The sequence below is a fragment of the Ornithorhynchus anatinus genome, chromosome 12 (assembly GCF_004115215.2).
Source record: "Ornithorhynchus anatinus isolate Pmale09 chromosome 12, mOrnAna1.pri.v4, whole genome shotgun sequence".
NCBI lineage: Eukaryota > Metazoa > Chordata > Mammalia > Monotremata > Ornithorhynchidae > Ornithorhynchus > Ornithorhynchus anatinus.
The window spans coordinates 27,937,743-27,956,899 of NC_041739.1; the positions used below are offsets into that span (position 1 = coordinate 27,937,743).

The 19,157-nt window shown below is 47.1% G+C and overlaps 1 protein-coding gene across 3 annotated transcripts in view; it reads left to right on the forward strand.

The window, feature by feature from the left end:
* Positions 1 to 6,580: 6,580 nt before the first annotated feature.
* CLGN (calmegin) overlaps positions 6,581 to 19,157 on the forward strand; it is a 38,875-nt gene continuing 26,298 nt past the window's right edge. The window contains exon 1 of one of the 3 annotated variants that reach the window (XM_029076692.2): positions 6,581 to 6,677. The gene's annotated coding sequence lies outside the window, so the exon portion shown is untranslated. Of the gene's footprint in view, positions 6,714 to 19,157 lie in introns of all 3 variants that reach the window. The other 2 variants (XM_029076693.2, XM_029076691.2) reach the window with 2 other exon arrangements.

Consider the following 19,157-nt stretch of genomic DNA (forward strand, 5'->3'; position numbering starts at 1 on the left):
TAATTAAAAGAATGAAATCTATATTTTTAAATTTGGGGTGATTCCCCCATCCTGGTCTCCACACAGTTGAAATTCATCCTAATCTCTTCCTATCAGGTTTTATTGAAACTGATAAAAGACCATTCTACTTAGGGCATAGTTCATAACTAATCAAGTAGACATTTGTTGAACCTAAATATGAAAGCTTATCAATGATGCTTTAGCCTGAAAAAATAAGAGTGAGATTGGCTCTCTACTGAAAATTTTGTTAAAAATCTACCATAATTTCACTGCTAGATATGCTGCAGGACTATCAGTAAATCGATGCACCCTTATTGGTATTTGTTAAGCGCTTACTATGTGCAGAGCATTGTTCCAAGCGCTGGGGGAGATACAGCGTAATCAGGTTGTCCCACGTGAGGCTCACAGTCTTAATCCTCATTTTACAGATGAGGTGACTGAGGCCCAGAGAAGTTAAGTGACTTGCCCACAGTCACCCAGCTGACAAGTGGCGGAGCCGGGATTCGAACCCATGACCTCTGACTCCCAAGCCCGTGCTCTTTCCACTGAGCCACGCTGCTTCCCTAATATTTCATTATTCCCTAATAATTTCATTATTGGGCTCACTGCAGTAGGTAGGTCGGTTTACAACCATCTTACTCCTTGGAAGTGGGGCACAAAGCTGAAATCAACTCTTACAATGTGATATTTATTGCTATTTTTGTCTGTCTGTCCCCTGATTAGACTGTAAGCCCATCAAAGGGCAGGGACTGTATCTGTTACCGATTTGTACATTCCAAGTGCTTAGTACAGTGTTCTGCACATAGTAAGCGCTCAATAAATATTATTGAATGAATGAATGAATAATTTGAAAACCTTGGATCACAGTGAAATGGAAAAAAAGCTATTGCTAGTATTTTGGGGGTGCTCACACATCAAATAGATGCAGGCTGAGAAGGACACGAGAACGGGGCTATGGGGACTAGCGGAAAGAGCACAGGACTAGAGCTAGGAGACTGGGTTTCTAATCCTAGCTGTGCCACTTGTCTACTGTGTGACTTTGGCCCAGCTACTTAACCTCTCTGGGCCCCAGCTTCCTCATCTGCGAAATTCCAAAATACCTTTTCTCTTCTTTTACACTGTGAGCTCCATGTGGGGCAGGAGATGTGACTGATCTGATTGATCTGATCATCGTGTAGCTATACCAGTGCTTATTATTGCATCCAGTGGAGTTCAATCAATCAGTGGTATTTATTGAGCAGTTACTGTGTGCAGAGCCTTCATTCATTCATTCAATAGTATTTATTGAGCGCTTACTAGGTGCAGAGCACTGTGCTAAGCGCTTGGAATGTACAAATCGGCAACAGATAGACAGTCCCTGCCCATTGACGGGCTTAACGGTCTAATCGGGGGAGACGGACAGACGAAAACAATAGCAATAAATAGAATCAAGGGGATGAACATCTCATTAAATCAATAGCAATAAATAGAATCAGGGTGATGTACATCTCATTAACAAAATAAATAGGGTGATGAAAATATATACAGTTGAGCGGACGAGCACGGTGCTGAGGGGAGGGGAAGGGAGAGGAGGGGGAGGAGCAGAGGGAAAGGGGGAAAAGAGGGCTTAGCTGAGGAGAGGGAGCAGAGGGAAAAGGGGAGCTCAGTCTGGGAAGGCCTCTTGGAGGAGGTGAGCTTTAAGTAGGGTTTTGAAGAGGGGAAGAGAATGAGTTTGGCGGAGGTGAGGAGGGAGGGCGTTCCAGGACAGCGGGAGAAGGTGGCCCGGGGGTCGACGGAGGGATAGGCGAGAACGGGGGACGGTGAGGAGGTGGGCGGCAGAGGAGCGGAGCGTGCGGGGTGGGCGGTGGAAAGAGAGAAGGGAGGAGAGGTGGGAGGGGGCAAGGTGATGGAGAACCTCGAAGCCTAGAGTGAGAAGTTTTTGTTTCGTGCGAAGGTTGATAGGCAACCTTAGTACAGAGCACTGTACTAAGCATTTAGGAGAATACAATGCAACGGAGTTGGAAGACACGTCCCTTGCCCCCACAGAGCTTAAAGTGTAGAAGAGGAGGCAGGTGTTATGTAACTGAACTATGGATAGGTACGTAAGTGCTGTGGGGCTGAGGGTGGGGTGAATATCAAATGTGCAAAAAGTGCAGATCCAAATGCATGGGGCATGGAAAAGACAGAAGGAGTCGGGGAAAATAGAGCTAATCTGGAAAGTCCTCTTGAAGGATATGCGATTTTAATAAGGCTGCTCATAAATATCATTACTACATTAGAGAAGCAGCGTGGCTCAGTGGAAAGAGCCCGGGCATGGGAATCAGAGGTCATGGGTTCAAATTCCAGGCTCAGCCGCTTGTCGGCTGTGTGACTTTGGGTAAGTCACTTAACTTTTCTGTGCCTCAGTTACCTCATCTGTAAAATGGGGATTAACTGTGGGGCTCACGTGGGACAACCTCATTACCCTGTATCGACCCCAGCGCTTAGAACAGTGCTCTGCACGTAGTAAGCGCTTAACAAATACCAACATTATTATTATGGGTTCAAATCCCGGCTCAGCCGCTTGTCAGCTGTGTGACTCTGGGTAAGTCACTTAACTTTTCTGTGCCTCAGTTCCCTCATCTGTCAAATGGGGATGCAGACTGCGAGCCCCACGGGGCCCAACCTGATCACCTTGTATCCTCTCCAGCGCATAGAACAGTGCTTTGCACATAGTAAGTGCTTAACAAATGCCATCAATAATTATCCAAAGTCACAGATATTAGCAACACGGCCTATTGGAAGGAGCACAGACCTGGGAGTCAGGGGACCTGGGTTCTAATCACACATGTCTGTTCCGTTGCCTTGGGCAGGTCACTTAACTTCTCTATGCCTCAGTTACCACATCTGTAAAATGGGGATTATCACTGTGAGCCCCAAGTGGGACTTGGACTATGTCCAACCTGATTAGATTTTTTTTTTCTTTTTATGATATATGTCAAAGCGCTATACTAAAGGCTGGGGTAGAGACAAGCTAATCAGGTTGGGCGCACTTCATGTTCCACATGCGACTCATATTTACCTCAAGTAGTACAGTGCCTGGCACATAGTAAGTGCTTAACAAATTCCATTTTAAAAACAATACAAAAGGGACACCACAAAACGGGAAACCAGTGAGATGGCTTTTCTTTCTTAGGAAAGACCTTTCCCATTTCCTAGCAGGTAGAACTCTGCTTCAAGAATCCTATTAGTAATAGTAATAATAATAATTATGGTATTTAAGCACTTACTATGTGTCAAGCACTGTACTAAGCACTGGACTGGACACAAGCAAATCGGGCTTGTACATGGGGCTCACAGTCTCAATCCTCATTTTACAGATGAGGGAATTGAGGCCCAGAGAAGTGAAGTGACTTACCCAGGGTCACACAGCAGACAAGTGGTGGAGCCGGAATTAGAACCCATGACCTTCTGACTCCAGGCCCATGCTGTGTCCACTATGTCATGCTGCTTCTCAACAAATTTCTGACTAATAATAATAATAAATAATATGACTTTAGTGCTATGCGCCAAGCCCTGTTCTAAGCGCTGGGGGTGGGGGAGAAATACACGTTAGATCTACTAGATCTGTAGGGGAGAGAGGAGACACTGTCCGGCTGACGGGGTCCCCTTGCACCGACATGAAGACCCCCAAACCCAGCATCTCCTGGGACAGGAAAATAATAACCATAATTATGGTATTTGTTAAGCACTTACTATGTGCCAAGCACTGTTCTAAGCACTGGGGTAGATGCAAGGTCATCAGGTTGTCCCACATTGAGGTTCCCGGTCTTAATCCCCATTTAATATTCATTCTTTCATTCAATCGTATTTATTGAACGCTTACTGTGTGCAGAGCACTGTACTAAGCGTTTGGAATGTACAATTCGGCAACAGATAGAGACAATCCCTGCCCAACAACGGGCTCACAGTCTAGAAGGGGGTCAGACAACAAAACAAAACAAGTAGTCAGGCAGCAATATCATCAAGATAAATGATGATGATGATGACGGTGGTATTTGTAAAGCGCTTACTATGTGCCAAGCACTGTTCTAAGCGCTGGGGTAGATACAAGCTAATCAGGTTGTCCCACGTGGGGCTCACAGTCTTCATCCCCATTTTACAGATGAGGGAACTGAGGCACAGAGAAGTGAAGTGACTTGCCCAAAGTCACACAGCTGAATGGTGGTGGAGCTGGGATTAGAACCCACGACTTCTGACTCCCAAGCCCAGGCTCCTTCCACTAAACCATGCTGCTTCTCTAAATAATAAGATAATAAATTAGATCAATAGAATAATAGATACACCTCATTAATAAAATAGAGTAATAAATAATATATTGGAGAAGCAGCATGGTCAGAGTGGAAAGAGCCTGGGCTTGGGAGTCAGACGTCATGCGTTCTAATCCCGGCTCTGCCGCTTACCAGCTGTGTGACTTTGGGCAAGTCACTTAACTTCTCTGTGCCTCAGTTAACTTATCTGTAAAATGGGGATTAAAAACTGTGAGCCCCATGTGGGACAACCTGATCACCTTGTATCCCCCCAGTGCTTAGAACGGTGCTTTGCACAGAGTAAGTGCTTAACAAATACCACCATTATTATTATTATTATGGGGAGGGGAAGTGGGTAGAGCAGAGGGAGGGAGTAGGGGGAATGGGGAGGGGCGGAGAGAACTGAGGCCCAGTGAAGTGAAATGCCTCCACCAAGGTCACACAGCCAACAAGTGGCAGGATGGAATTAAAAGAGTAAGCGGCGTGGCCCAGTGGAGTGAGCTTGGGTCAGAGGTCATGGGTTCGAATCCCGGCTCTGCCACTTGTCGGCTGGGTGACTGTGGGCAAGTCACTTTGCTTCTCTGGGCCTCAGTTCCTCCATCTGCAAAATGGGCATGAGGACTATGAGCCTCATGTGGGACAACCTGATGACCCTGTATCTCCCCCAGCGTTTAGAAAAGGGCTCTGCACATAGGATGCGCTTAACCAATCCCAACATGATTATTATTATTAGAACAGTGCTCTGCACATAGTATGCGCTTAATATGATTATTATTATTAGATCAGTGTTCTGCAAATAGTAAACGCTTAACCAATCCCAACATGATTATTATTATTATTAGAACAGTGCTCTGCACATAAGAAGCGCTTAACCAATCCCAACATGATTATTATTATTAGAACAGCGCTCTGCACATAGGAAGCGCTTAACCAATCCCAACATGATTATTATTATTAGATCAGTGTTCTGCACATAGTAAGCGCTTAACCAATCCCAACATGATGATGATTATTATTAGATCAGTGCTCTGCACATAGGAAGCGCTTAACCAATCCCAACATGATGATGATTATTATTAGAACAGCGCTCTGCACATAGGAAGCGCTTAACCAATCCCAACATGATTATTATTATTAGCTCAGTGTTCTGCACATAGTAAGCGCTTAACCAATCCCAACATGATTATTATTATTAGAACAGCGCTCTGCACATAGGAAGCACTTAACCAATCCCAACATGATGATTATTACTATTAGAACAGTGCTCTGCACATAGGAAGCACTTAACCAATCCCAACGTGATTATTATTAGAAAAGTGCTCTGCACATAGTAAGCGCTTAATATGATTATTATTATTAGAACAGTGCACTGCACATAGTAAGCGCCTAAATTACAGATTTAGAGAAGCAGCGTGGCTCAGTGGAAAGAGCGTGGGCTTTGGAGTCAGAGGTCACGAGTTCGAATCCCGGCTCTGCCACTTGTCAGCTGTGTGACTGTGGGTGAGTCACTTCACTTCTCTGTGCCTCAGTTCCCTCATCTGTAAAATGGGGATGAAGACTGTGAGCCCCACGTGGGACAACCTGATTCCCCTGTGTCTCCCCCAGCGCTTAGAACAGTGCTCGGCACATAATAAGCGCTTAACAAATACCAACATTATTATTATTATTATTAACCAATCCTAATATGATTATTATTATGAGAACAGTGCTCTGCCCATAGGAAGCGCTTAACCAATCACATCGTTATTATTATTATTTCTGTAGGCCGGGCTGGAGGCGTGGGGGGGGGGGGCCTGAGGACCGTTGAGTGGGGGGGCCTGAAAACCGCCGCCGCCCCTCGGCCTCGTGCCGCGCGGGAGCCACTGCGCCTGCGCAGTGCCGCCGGCGGCGCGCGCGCGTCCCCCTTCAGCCGCCGCCCCTCGGCCTCGTGCCGCGCGGGAGCCACTGCGCCTGCGCAGTGCCGCCGGCGGCGCGCGCGCGTCCCCCTTCAGCCGCCGCCCCTCGGCCTCGTGCCGCGCGGGAGCCACTGCGCCTGCGCAATGCCGCCGGCGGCGCGCGCGCGTCCCCCTTCAGCCGCCGCCCCTCGGCCTCGTGCCGCGCGGGAGCCACTGCGCTTGCGCAGTGCCGCCGGCGGCGCGCGCGCGTCCCCCTTCAGCCGCCGCCCCTCGGCCTCGTGCCGCGCGGGAGCCACTGCGCTTGCGCAGTGCCGCCGGCGGCGCGCGCGCGTCCCCCTTCAGCCGCCGCCCCTCGGCCTCGTGCCGCGCGGGAGCCACTGCGCTTGCGTAGTGCCGCCGCCGGCGTGGCGCGCGCCGTCCTTTCAGCCGCCGCCGCCGCCGCCATTGCAGGGCCTCGGGGCAGGGGCGTGAGGAGCCGATCCCTCCCCGCTCCCGCCGCCGCCCGGAAGGACGAGTGAGTGGGAGCGAGAGGAGGGCGGGGAGACGCGAGGTGACAGCAGCCGTCGCTCGGGAAAAATCGGTGTCGTTCGTCCGTCGGGGGGAGGGAGGGGGGCGCCGTTGGTGGGCGGCCGTTACCCCCCCCCCCCCACAGCGCGCGCTCCCGACCCTCCTCACCGCCCCCGACGCCCACAGGGGCCTCTGAGAGATAATAATAATAATAATGTTGGGATCTGTTAAGCGCTTCCTAGGTGCAGAGCACTGTTCTAAGCGCTGGGGGAGACACAGGACCCTCAGGTGGTCCCACGTGGGGCTCCCAGTCTTCATCCCCATTTGACAGATGAGGCCACTGAGGCCCAGAGGAGCGAAGCGACTTGCCCCCAGTCACCCAGCTGACAAGTGGCAGAGCCGGGATTCGAACCCATGACCTCTGACTCCCCAGCCCGGGCTCTTTCCACTAGCCACGCTAGGGATGCCCCTCCCCCCCCCCTTTCATCCTCCCAAATTCTCCACTCCAAAGGACCTCCCCCCCCCCCAAAAAAAACCTCCCCCCAAGACTGCGCTTTCAGGACCAACAGCGGGAGAAGGGAGAGTCACCACCGGAGCCGGTGGGAGGTCGGGGAAACGGCCGCCTTGAAACCGTTTTCTTTATCGTTTCAAATCCCCGTTTCAAGCCCCCCCCCCTTTCGGGCAGTCGGGCCCTAAGGGAGGGAGAGGGCAGACATAGGATGGTCCTGAGAAGAGGAGGACGGTAGTTAATAATGTTGGTATTGGTTAAGCGCTTACTATGTGCCGAGCACTGTTCTAAGCGCTGGGGGAGACACAGGGGAATCAGGTTGCCCCACGTGGGGCTCACAGTCTTCATCCCCATTTGACAGATGAGGTCACTGAGGCCCAGAGAAGTGAAGTGACTTGCCCCCAGTCACCCAGCTGACAAGTGGCCGAGCCGGGATTCGAACCCATGACCTCTGACTCCAAAGCCCAGACTCTTTCCACTGAGCCACGCTGCTTCTCAATAATCTCCTCAATTATTATTATTAATCATGTTGGGGTTTGTTAAGCGCTTCCTAGGTGCAGAGCACTGTTGTAAGCGCGGGGGGAGATGCAGGGTCATCAGGTGGTCCCACGTGAGGCTCACAGTCTTCATCCCCATTGGACAGATGAGGTCACTGAGGCCCAGAGAATAATAATAATCATGTTGGGATTTGTTAAGCGCTTCCTGGGTGCAGAGCACTGTTGTAAGCGCTGGGGGAGATGCAGGGTCATCAGGTGGTCCCACGTGAGGCTCCCAGTCTTCATCCCCATTTGACAGATGAGGGAACTGAGGCCCTGAGAAGAATAATAATCATGTTGTCATTTGTTAAGCGCTTACTATGTGCAGAGCACTGTTGTAAGCGCTGGGGGAGATGCAGGGTCATCAGGTGGTCCCACATGAGGCTCCCAGTCTTCATCCCCATTTGACAGATGAGGGAACTGAGGCCCTGAGAAGAAGAATAATCATGTTGTCATTTGTTAAGCACTTACTATCCAGGCTCTGCCACTTGTCACCTGGGTGACTGTGGGCAAGTCACTTCACTTCTCTGGGCCTCAGTTCTGTCATCTGTAAAATGGGGATTAACTGTGAGCCTCACGTGGGACAACCTGACGATCCTGTGTCTCCCGCAGCGCTTAGAACAGTGCTCAGCTCATAGCCCTTAACAAATACCAACATTATTACTATGTGCAGAGCACTGTTCTAAGCGCTGGGGAGATACAGGATTGTCAGATTGTCCCACGTGGGGCGCACAGTCTTCATCCCCTTTTGACAGATGAGGGATTTGAGGCCCAGGGAATAATAATAATAATGTTGGTATTTGTTAAGCGCTTACTATGTGGAGAGCACTGTTCTAAGCACTGGGGGAGATACAGGGTCATCAGGTTGTCCCACGTGAGGCTCCCAGTCTTCATCCCCATTGGACAGATGAGGTCACTGAGGCCCAGAGAATAATAATCATGTTGGTGTTTGTTAAGCGCTTACTATGTGCCAGAGCACTGTTGTAAGCGCTGGGGGAGATACAGGGTCATGAGGTGGTCCCATGTGAGGCTCACAGTCTTCATCCCCATTTTACAGATGAGGTACAGAGAAGAATGATCATGTTGGGATTTGTTAAGCGCTTACTAGGTGCAGAGCACTGTTCTAAGCGCTGGGGGAGATACAGGGTCATCAGGTGGTCCCACGGGAGGCTCCCAGTCTTCATCCCCATTTGACAGATGAGGGAACTGAGGCCCAGAGAAGTGAAGTGACTTGCCCACAGTCCCACAGCTGACAAGTGGCAGAGTCAGGATTCGAACCCATGACCTCCGACTCCCCAGCCCGGGCTCTTTCCACTGAGCCACGCGGCTTCTCTAAGCGCTGACTAGCCCTTCGGTCCTATTTACTGAGCGCCTGCTCTGTGCGGGGCACCGTACTGGGCTCTTGGAAGGTACAGTTCGGCAGAAGAGTCTCTACTACGTTCCCGGCAGTGTAGCGGACGCTGTGGCGGGCCCAGACGGAACGTTCACTGGTATTTATTGAGCGCTTCTTGTATGTGGGCACTGTACTAAGCGCCTGGAAGGTACAGTTCGGCAACAGAGAGTCTCTACTACGTGCCCGGGACTGTACCAACCGCTGCGGTGGGTCCAGGCGGAGCGTTCGTTCATTCAGGCGTATTTATTGAGTGCTTATTATGTGCGGGGCGCTGTACTGAGCGCTTGGAAAGTACAGTTCGGCAACAGAAAGTCTCTACCACGTGCCCGGCACTGTACCAACCGCTGCGGCGGGTCCAGGCGGAGCTTTCTTAATTCAGTCATATTTATTGAGCGCTTACTGTATGCGGGCACTGTACTGGACGCCTGGAAGGTATAGTTCGACAACAGAGAGTCCCTACTACGTGCCCGGCAGTGTGGCAGCCGCTGCGGCGGGTCCAGGCGGGGCGTTAGTTCAGTTGTATTTATTGAGCGCTTATTGTGTGCGGGGCACTGTACTGGGCGCCTGTGGCTCAGTGGAAAGAGACCGGGCTTCAGAGTCATAGGTCATAGGTTCGAATTCCGGCTCTGCCACTTGTCAGCTGTGTGACTGTGGGCAAGTCAGTTCACTTCTCTGTGCCTCAGTGACCTCATCTGTCAAATGGGGATGAAGACTGTGAGCCCCACGTGGGACAACCTGATTCCCCTGTGTCTACCCCAGCGCTTAGAACAGCGCTCTGCACATAGTAAGCGCTTAACAAATACCAACATTATTATTATTAATGTACTGTTCGGCAGCAGAGAGTCTCTAAATCAACGTGGCTCAGTGGAAAGAGCCCGGGCTTGGGAGTCAGAGGTCATGGGTTCGAACCCTGCCTCTGCCACTTGTCAGCTGTGTGACTGTGGGCAAGTCACTTCACTTCTCTGGGCCTCAGTTACCTCATCTGTAAAATGGGGGTGAAGCCTGTGAGCCTCATGTGGGACAACCTGATTACCCTGTATCTACCCCAGCGCTTAGAACAGTGCTCTGCACACAGTAAGCGCTTAACAAATACCAACATTATTATTACTATTACTACGTGCCCGGCACTGTACACCAACCGCTGTGGCAGGTCCAGGTGGAGCGTTCGTTCATTCACTTGTATTTACTGAGTGCTTATTGTGTGCGGGGCACTGTACTGGGCGCCTGGAAGGTATAGTTCGGCAACACAGAGTCTCTACTACGTGCCCGGCAGTGTACCAGACGCTGCGGCGGATCCAGGCGGAGCGTTCGTTCATCCAGTCCTATTTATTGAGCTCTTACTGTATGCGGGGCACCGTACTAAGCGCTTGGAATATACAGTTCGGCAACAGAGAGTCCCTACTACGTGCCCGGCAGTGTAGCAGCCGCTGCGGCGGGTCCAGGCGAATGGTCCGTTCATTCAGGCGTATTTATTGAGCGCTTACTGTGTGCGGGGCACTGTACTGCGTGGCCCAGTGGAAAGAGCCCGGGCTTGGGAGTCAGAGGTCATGGGTTCTAATCCCAGCTCTGCCGCTTGTCACCTGTGTGACTTTGGGCAAGTCACTTCACTTCTCTGTGCCTCAGTTCCCTCATCTGTAAAATGGGGATGAAGACTGTGAGCCCCACGTGGGACAAACTAATCACCTTGTATCTCCCCCACCCCCCCAGCGCTTAGAACAGTGCTTCGCACATAGTAAGCACTTAACAAATGCCATCATTATTATTATTACCAGCGCTAGGAAAATGCAGTTCGGCAACAGAGAGTCCCTACTATGTGCCCGGCACTGTACCAACCGCCGTGGCGGGTCCGGGGGAGCGTTCGTTCATTCATTCGTATTTATTGAGCGCTTACTGTGTGCGTGGCACCGTACTGGGCGCTTGGAAAGTACAGTTCGGCAACAGAGACAATCGCCGCCCACCAACGGGCGTTCAGTCTCGAAGATTGGGTTGGACCGAGGTTCCTCATGGGGGTCACAGCCTCAATCCCCATTTTACAGATGATTTAGTCATATTTCTTGAGCGCTTACTGTGTGCAGAGCGCTTGGGAAGTACAGTTCGGCCACAGAGACCATCGCTACCCAACAACGGGGTCACAGGCCAGAAAGGGGGGAGACAGCAAAAAACAAGCATACAGGCATCAGTAGCATCAATATAAGTAGATAGAATTACAGATGTATATGCATCATTAATAAAATAAATATGAACGTATATACACAAGTGCCGTGGGGCGGGAAGGGGAGTAACCGAGGCCCAGAGAAATGAAGCGACTTGCCCGTAGGCCATCTCAGAAATTAGGGGAGCGAGGTAAACTCGGACTTTTGGTTTGCCCGAGAGTCAGGCCCTGCAACGTTGCCCGGCCAACCTGCCCATGTGTGTAATCTGTTGCTCCCTGAACCATAAAACAGTTAATTTCCAAAGGCAACTCCGCGCCTTACGTGTTGGAAAACCGTAACGATCGTCCCAAGCGAGGCCCGTTGAGGCATTGAACTGGAAGGGGACCGCAAGAAATCAGCCGGATGAAAGCCTAAACCATCCCTTCTGGCGACTCGTGAGGTTCCCCATTACCCTTCCCTATCAACCGACAGCCGCCCTCCTCAAAAAAAGCCCGCTAAAATCATCTACCTCGTAGTTTTTCCAGCAGATCTGAAAAAAATTGGAATGGAAGGACGTGCACGATGACGGTTGGCCCATTTAAGCAACTTGTGAAATGTGAAAACTTCACAGCATGTCGAATCTGTGTGTTTGTATGTTTGCATCCTGTAAACGCACCCTGATCTGTTTAAATGCGTTCATGAAAATGGGTGTGTGTTTTTTTTTTAAAAAAAGGCATGGTGGTGTTTTCGACCGTGATTTGTGGTCAGAATTGTGAGTTGTGGCCAAATTTACCCTTGGGTTTAGTCACCTGGCAACCCTGGTGAACGTTCCCTCTGGTAAATGGGGCTGCTGCACTCGTTTATTATATTTCATTTGGAAATATAATAATTCAGTAAATTGCAGTCTGAAGGACGATCCCAGTTGGTTTAGAATCTCTCCTGGAATCATTGCCTAAAACTGAGGTAGAAAATATTCAATGCAGAAAACCATTAAGTCGTTGCAATCTATTAAATAATTATTAATGTAATCTATTTTAAAGCAAAATATGCTTCCGTATTGATTTTTTCTAAAGCCAGCTTTCCAAGTTTTCCATAAGTCAGCATTCAAACTCAATTCGGATGACTGGACACTGTCCAAAAATTAACTTTATGAATAGTAAAATCTAAAAAGGGTTCCTAACTGCCAGTTAGCCAAAATTCCAAATAATTATCAGAACATCCACAATGTTTAAAAACTATAAAATAATATATCCAGGATTTATATTGTATGTATTTGGTCAACTTTAGAGATACAACTTTAGAGATACTGGGATATAGTGAGGGGAGAGAATAGACAGATAAAAAGTCCTCAACCGGTGGAGAGGCTTGAACCTAATCGTTAAGAATTTCTGTTTAATGTGGGGAGACATGGATCATCAGTAGAGGCTTTTAAGGAGGAGAGTGATCAGATCAAAATGATTTTTGAGGAAGGTGATCCTGACAACTGTTTCAAAGACTGGTCCTTTTCTTTCCACCGCTGGACGAGGGGACAGAGGAAGCGGAGGGCTGTGTGGGAGAGGGGGGATGTGTGAATAGGCCCTCGGAGAGCAACTTGTCCCTCCATCCCGGCTGGCCTCGGCTGCCACTCATCATCCCTCCCAGGGTCGGTCCAGGCACCGCCGGAGTCAGGTTGTGTCATATGATGGGTAGTGGGAGTCGGGGCCATGTTAAGCAGCGTGGCTTAGTGGAAAAAGCACGGGCTTGGGAGTCAGAGGTCATGGGTTCTAATCCCGGCTCCGCCGCTTGTCAGCTGTGTGACCTTGGGTAAGTCACTTCACTTCCCTCTGCCTGTTACCTCATCTGTAAAATGGGGATGAAGGCTGTGAGCCCTACGTGGGACAACCTGATTACCCTGTATCTACCCCAACGCTTAGAATAGTGCTTGGCACATGGTAAGTGCTTAGCAAATACCAACATTATTATTATAGTGTAGTTCAACCCCTTCAGCTCGGGATTGGTAGAACTGATAGAACTCCCAGGCAATTTCGTAAATCAACCCAATGCCAATCGCACCCTTCTCACTTTTAGTAGAAATAGGAGCATCACTACATTTAGTCTGGCACCAAGCCTGTCGATTCTGTCTTCACAATAACCTTAACATCTTGCCGTTTCCTCTCCTTCCAAACTGCAGTTGCATTGATTCAAGGACTTATATCTTGCTGCGACGTCTGCATTTCCCTCCTTGCTGACCTCCCTGCCTCCTGTCTCTCCCCAGCCCAGTTCATACTTCCCGCTAAACGTTAATTTCTAAAATAGCAGTCCATGTTTCCCCACTTGTCAGGAACTACCTGTGGTTTTCCATCCACCCCTGCATCAAATGGTAATTCATTACCTTTGCATTTAAAGTACTCAATCACTTTGTCCCCTTCTACCTTACCTCACTGATTTCCTACAGCAGCCCAGTATACTCACTTTGCTCCTGTATCCCCAGCCTACTCATTGTTCCTTGATCTAGTCTATCTCAGCTGACACCTCGTCTAAATCCTGCCTCTGGCCTGAAACTCCCTCCCCTCCCCACCCCACCCCGTCTGAGACTATCACTCTTCCCCACTCCTTAAAATCTTATTAAAATCACTTCTGCTCCAACAGGCCTTTCCCGACTAAACTCTCATTCCCCCTACTCTCTTCTGCTTCACATTTGCACTTGGATTTGCACCATGTACTCACCCCACCCACAGTGCCACGGCAGGTATTTATTTAAATGTCCGTCTCCCCCTCTAGATTGTAAATTCCCTGTGGGCAGGGAATGTATCTACCAACTCTGTTATACTGCATTCTCCCAAGCAACTAGTACATTGCTCTGTGCACCCAATGAACACTCAAATACGATTAATTGATTTCATACAAATATCATTTTGCTGAGCTGTGTGCATGATGGCATATGGGACCTCATTGGAACCCAGAGCGTCCCTCCGGAGGGGCTCCTGCCTCATCCACCTTGCTACAGAGCGTGGCTCAGTGGAAACAGCACGGGCTTTGGAGTCAGAGGTCATGGGTTCGAATCCCGGCTCGGTCACTTGTCAGCTGTGTGACTTTGGGCAAGTCACTTAACTTCTCAGTGCCTCCGTTACCTCATCTGTAAAATGGGGATGAAGACTGTGAGCCCCACGTGGGACAACCTGATTCCCCTGTGTCTACCCCAGTGCTTAGAACAGTGCTCGGCACATAGTAAGCGCTTAACAAATGCCAACATTATTATTACAGAGCTATACTATCTTCCCCCTTCCCCAGGTGGGCATTTTTAAATGACACACTGTCTGCTCCTTCTTCCCCTACCCCCACACCCTGTGATGGTGCACCTTAAGAGAGTTGCCTCACACTTTCATCATCTGAAGCTGGCCTTATTTGTATTGGACTAATAGATACTATAGGGAAGCTGGAAACACTTCCGTTGAAGATGTTTAACTCTTTTTTTTTTTAAGTTAGGATTCTGGTCAACAGTATTTTATTTAGTATTCACTGTGGCAGAACATGATATTAGGTTGATTTGGGAAGTTACTAAAGAACAGTCCTTCCCTGGAAGAGTTCAAAATCTAATTGAGCATACATAATTATAGAAGTATAAATGACAGATACAGGGTTGGAAATTGCAGCACGTATTAAGGAATTGTGACTAAATGTGTAGGCACACTTACTGTATGTCTCAAAGACAGTATTTAGCAAATCTCTTTGAAAATAAATTGCAGAATCCATCTTGAGTATGTTCTAATATTATTGAGACCTTCCTTTCAATTTTGCCTAAAAGAGATGGCTTTTTAAAAGGATAAATGCTAATGCACCCACTTCTGAGATTTCAGCTACGTTGGCTAAGGTTTTCGAAGAGTGGAAAATCATGTGCAGATGGTTTTAGAAAAAATGATCTGAATAGCAGAGTGAGCTATGGATTGGAGAGGAAAGAGCACAGAGGCAGGAAGATCAGCAAGGAGGCCGATCGATCAATCAGTGGTAGTTATTGAGCGCTTGCTGTGTGCAGAACACTGTACTAAGAGGCTGATGCTATCGGCAAACTGGGATAAGAGACACATTTGGACCAGGGCGGTGGCTGTTTAGAGAGGAAGAAGCAGATCTGAAAACTATGAAGGAAGAACTGGCAGGTTTTAGCAACAGAGTTGAAAATGGAAAGTCAAGGATAGTATTTAATGCAATTACTGTAGGCCATCTTTCCTGGAGGAATGAGTCTTCTCCATAGGGATTTTGAGATGTAGAATGCATGAATGTTAGAATAGCTCTTTATCAGTTTCTCAACTATGTATCATCAAAACATACTTCATTCCTGACCTTCTCTCCCTGTTTTCTCATCTCTGACATTTTTCTCATGTCATTCCCTCTTCCTGTTACAGTTTAACCCATTCCCCTCTTTCCGAGCCCTTTTGAAAAACCTCTTCAGGGTGGCATTCTCTAACTAATACTAACTTCATCAATACTACCGTCGTATTCCCTCAGCCATCTGTTTTTGTTTTTCCATTTGGACATTTTTAATATCTACTCTCCCACTCCCTTAAATACGGTATATTCATTCATCCACTTCTGTCCTCTTCCCCATTATATTTGTGAGTGAGAGCGGAGATTGCCGTTTTATACTTTGGTATCATGCTCTGTGCATAGTAGGTATTCAGTAAATATTGCTGATGAAGAGAGGGTAGAAAGGAAAAGACTTTTAAATTCACCATCATGGCCAGTTTCGGTTTCTCTCACTTCCTGCAGGTGGTAGCAATCGAAATGGGCACCTCTGTTTAAAACTACTTTCCCCTTTTACACTCCTATTTATTATTATCTCATTTGCAGCTATCACCAGCCTCAGATTATCAGATTTAAGAACTTAGTGAACGTTATGCTAGATAGTTTCCCATGCATAAAACTCAGGACCAAGTCTGGGAAACTTATTCCGGATGTTCTTCCAAACACAGCTCAGGACCAGGGCTAACTAACTTCATGGCCACTTGGATTAAGGCTCACCTAAATCACTGCCTTTTTTAGCTTTGATTTAAATGAGTTGTTAAAGAATATTTTCATTTTCAGTTCTAATATTCAAGTGCTTTAACTTCATTAAGTCAGTGGTATTTGAGTGCTTCCTTGTAGTCGTAGAAATGATCATCTTTAATCTTCTTTATTATTGACCCTGGCTTTGCCTCCTGAAGAGAGGGAGGCTGGTTTTAAGCAAACCCAAGGAAGAACTTAATCCCTTAAGTAGTTTGCAGTGTGCTACTTGCCCTTTCTGGTTGTTTCCGCTGAGGCACGGAGTGCAACAAGTACGAGAATGTTAATGACTCTGCAAACCAGTAGTATTGAAATCGATTCTTTCGTGTAGGTTGTTGATCCTGAAGCCTCAGGACTGAGGCTCATCCGTCATTCTTGAGGGAAAACTTTACCATCTAATCCTGGGGTGTGTTGGCAGAGGTGTTTACTGCTTTTCTTCCTTTAAAGACTTTTTTCCCCTATATTTAGAATCTGTTTGACAACTTGAGTGTTCGGGGTATTTCTCCTGTTTAAAGTGATATCATTTTTTCAAAAAAGAGTTTAAAGTCTGCCCCCAGAATTAAGATATAATCTCTGACATTTTCATCAAGTTCCTGGACTGCTTCCATCTAATAGATTGCAGACACCTTTTCCTTTCCCCCTACATGGTCCTCAGTCATGCTGTTGCACATCTCTGCCAAGCCTGTCAACCGTGCAAGTAGGCTATTTGTAGACCACTGTGGGCTTCTCAAAAGGGCAGCAAAAATGAGTTGCTCTGTTGCCCCATTGCCTTTAGGTGTAACTTTGCCAGCTCATAGCTCCCTCCTCTGTAGCTGGAAATAGCCCATCTATTCCCATAACAATGAGTTTAGCAATTAGCAGTCCCATCCTGAACAAAAGCCAACAGGACTCCATAGTTGGTCTCACATCTGGTTTTCCAGCTTTGAATTGGGGTGAAGCACCGAACCTGCAAAGTGCACCTTTTTTCTCCGCCAGAATTCTAGGCTTTGCCGTATTATGTTATTTACATTAATGTCTGTCTTCCCTTCTTGACTGTCAGCTTGTTGTGTGCAGGGAATGTGTCCATCATCTCTGTTGTACTCACCCAAGTGCTCTCTGCAGACAGAAAGCCCTCAGTAAATATGAGGGATATTTGAAGTACAGTCTGTACTTACCCAAGATTGATTGTAGAATTTACAAATAAGTGGGGATGCAGTACAGAGTTCTTTTTTCAATTATATTTAATAATTTGCCATGGTAAAAGTTAATGGGTGTCAGGCAGACCTCTGGAAGCTTTCTGTGAGCCCGATGTGGGCCAGGGATGGTGTCCAATCCGATTTGCTTATCTCCAGCCCAGCGCTTAATACAATGCCTGGCATATAGTAAGCACTTAAATGCCACCATTATTATTATTATTATTTCAAATTTGAGGACATTTGGCAAGTTTCTCATCTACTAATTGTAGGAAATGGCACAGTGCCGGGCATATAGTAAGCACTTAAGTGCCATTATTATTATTATTTCAAATTTAAGGACATTTGGCAAGTTTCTCATCTGCTAACTGTAGGAAATGGCAAGGCACCTGAGTGGGTTAAACTGCAATAGCGTTCTGTGTAAAGGCTTATGGACCAAATAGAATGCAGAAAAGTAGATTGGTCGAGGGCATATTTTGTTAAATGTGAAGTGAACCTAAAGGTAAACCAAATCAAAATGTCTGTTCAGCGCAAAACAATTTAGACCGTTTTGTTTTGGGGCATATCTTTGGGTACATTCTAAATGCAGCAAATTGGAAGTGTTGTGTTAGGGCCTTTAATTGAAAGATAAGTCCTTGGTTTATATCTGAGACCTTGGTTTATATCTTTAATGGAAAGATAAGGGGATTCTCATTGTTGCCAAATCAAGTCGTGATTAAGAAATTCAAATCTCAATTCAATTAGGATTGGAATTTAGATCAGATGTGAAAAATGCAAATGGAGCATTTGGGTGGATTAAAAAAAAATGAGTAAATGCTACTTCTCCAGCTGCCCTGTCATCAGTAGAGGTGATAGAGCAGCATGCTTAGTAGTTATATTCTACTCTCCCAAGTGCTTAGCACACAGTAAGCATTCAGTAAATACAATTGAATGAATGAATGAAGGGATCTCAGCCCTTCACTTCAGTGATGTTTGCTTCGTAGTAATAGATTGCAGACATCTTTTCCTTTCCCCCTACATGGTCACCAGTCATCCTGTCACGCATCTCTGGCAGGCACCTCTTTACCTGCCACTGATCTGAACACATCCTTGTTAGCAGCAGCTGTAGCATTGTTGCACCTTGCTAATTACTTGTATATAATTACTTGCAAATAACAGAGTTTGTGTCACACTGATTAGATTGAAAGGCCCTCGTGGGCAGGCGCCACTTATTTAACTCTTCCAAATTCACTCCCGGATGTTTAATACAGTGCTTTGCACACAGGTTCTCCATAAATACTGTTGATTCACTGAAGCCACCGTATTTCAGTAAAATCCAGTCACACAGATTCAATTTGAAATAGGAATTATCAGGGGTGGGAGAGATTTTTAGTTACATGGGCCAAAAATAATAGGCTTTAAAAAAAAAAGTTAATACTATTGAAGGGCAAAAAATTAGCAGTTAAGCTGAAATCAATAAATATTTCATTTTTCACCTTGCTGAAAAACTGTGTTTGGGAAAAAAAAATACAAATGAGAACTACTAGCAGCCTTAAAAAGAGGTAAACATGAGATTTTCAGTGTTCGATATGGAAAAAAATAAAACAGTGAAGAAAATTAAAGGTCACATAGTGATTAAGAAAACATAACCAGAGTGAAGGACAAGAAGGAAGAATAAAAATGAAAATTGGTAAATTATTACTAGATTTCCAAACATCTCATTAAGTGAGTAGTTTAGGAGAAACTGAACG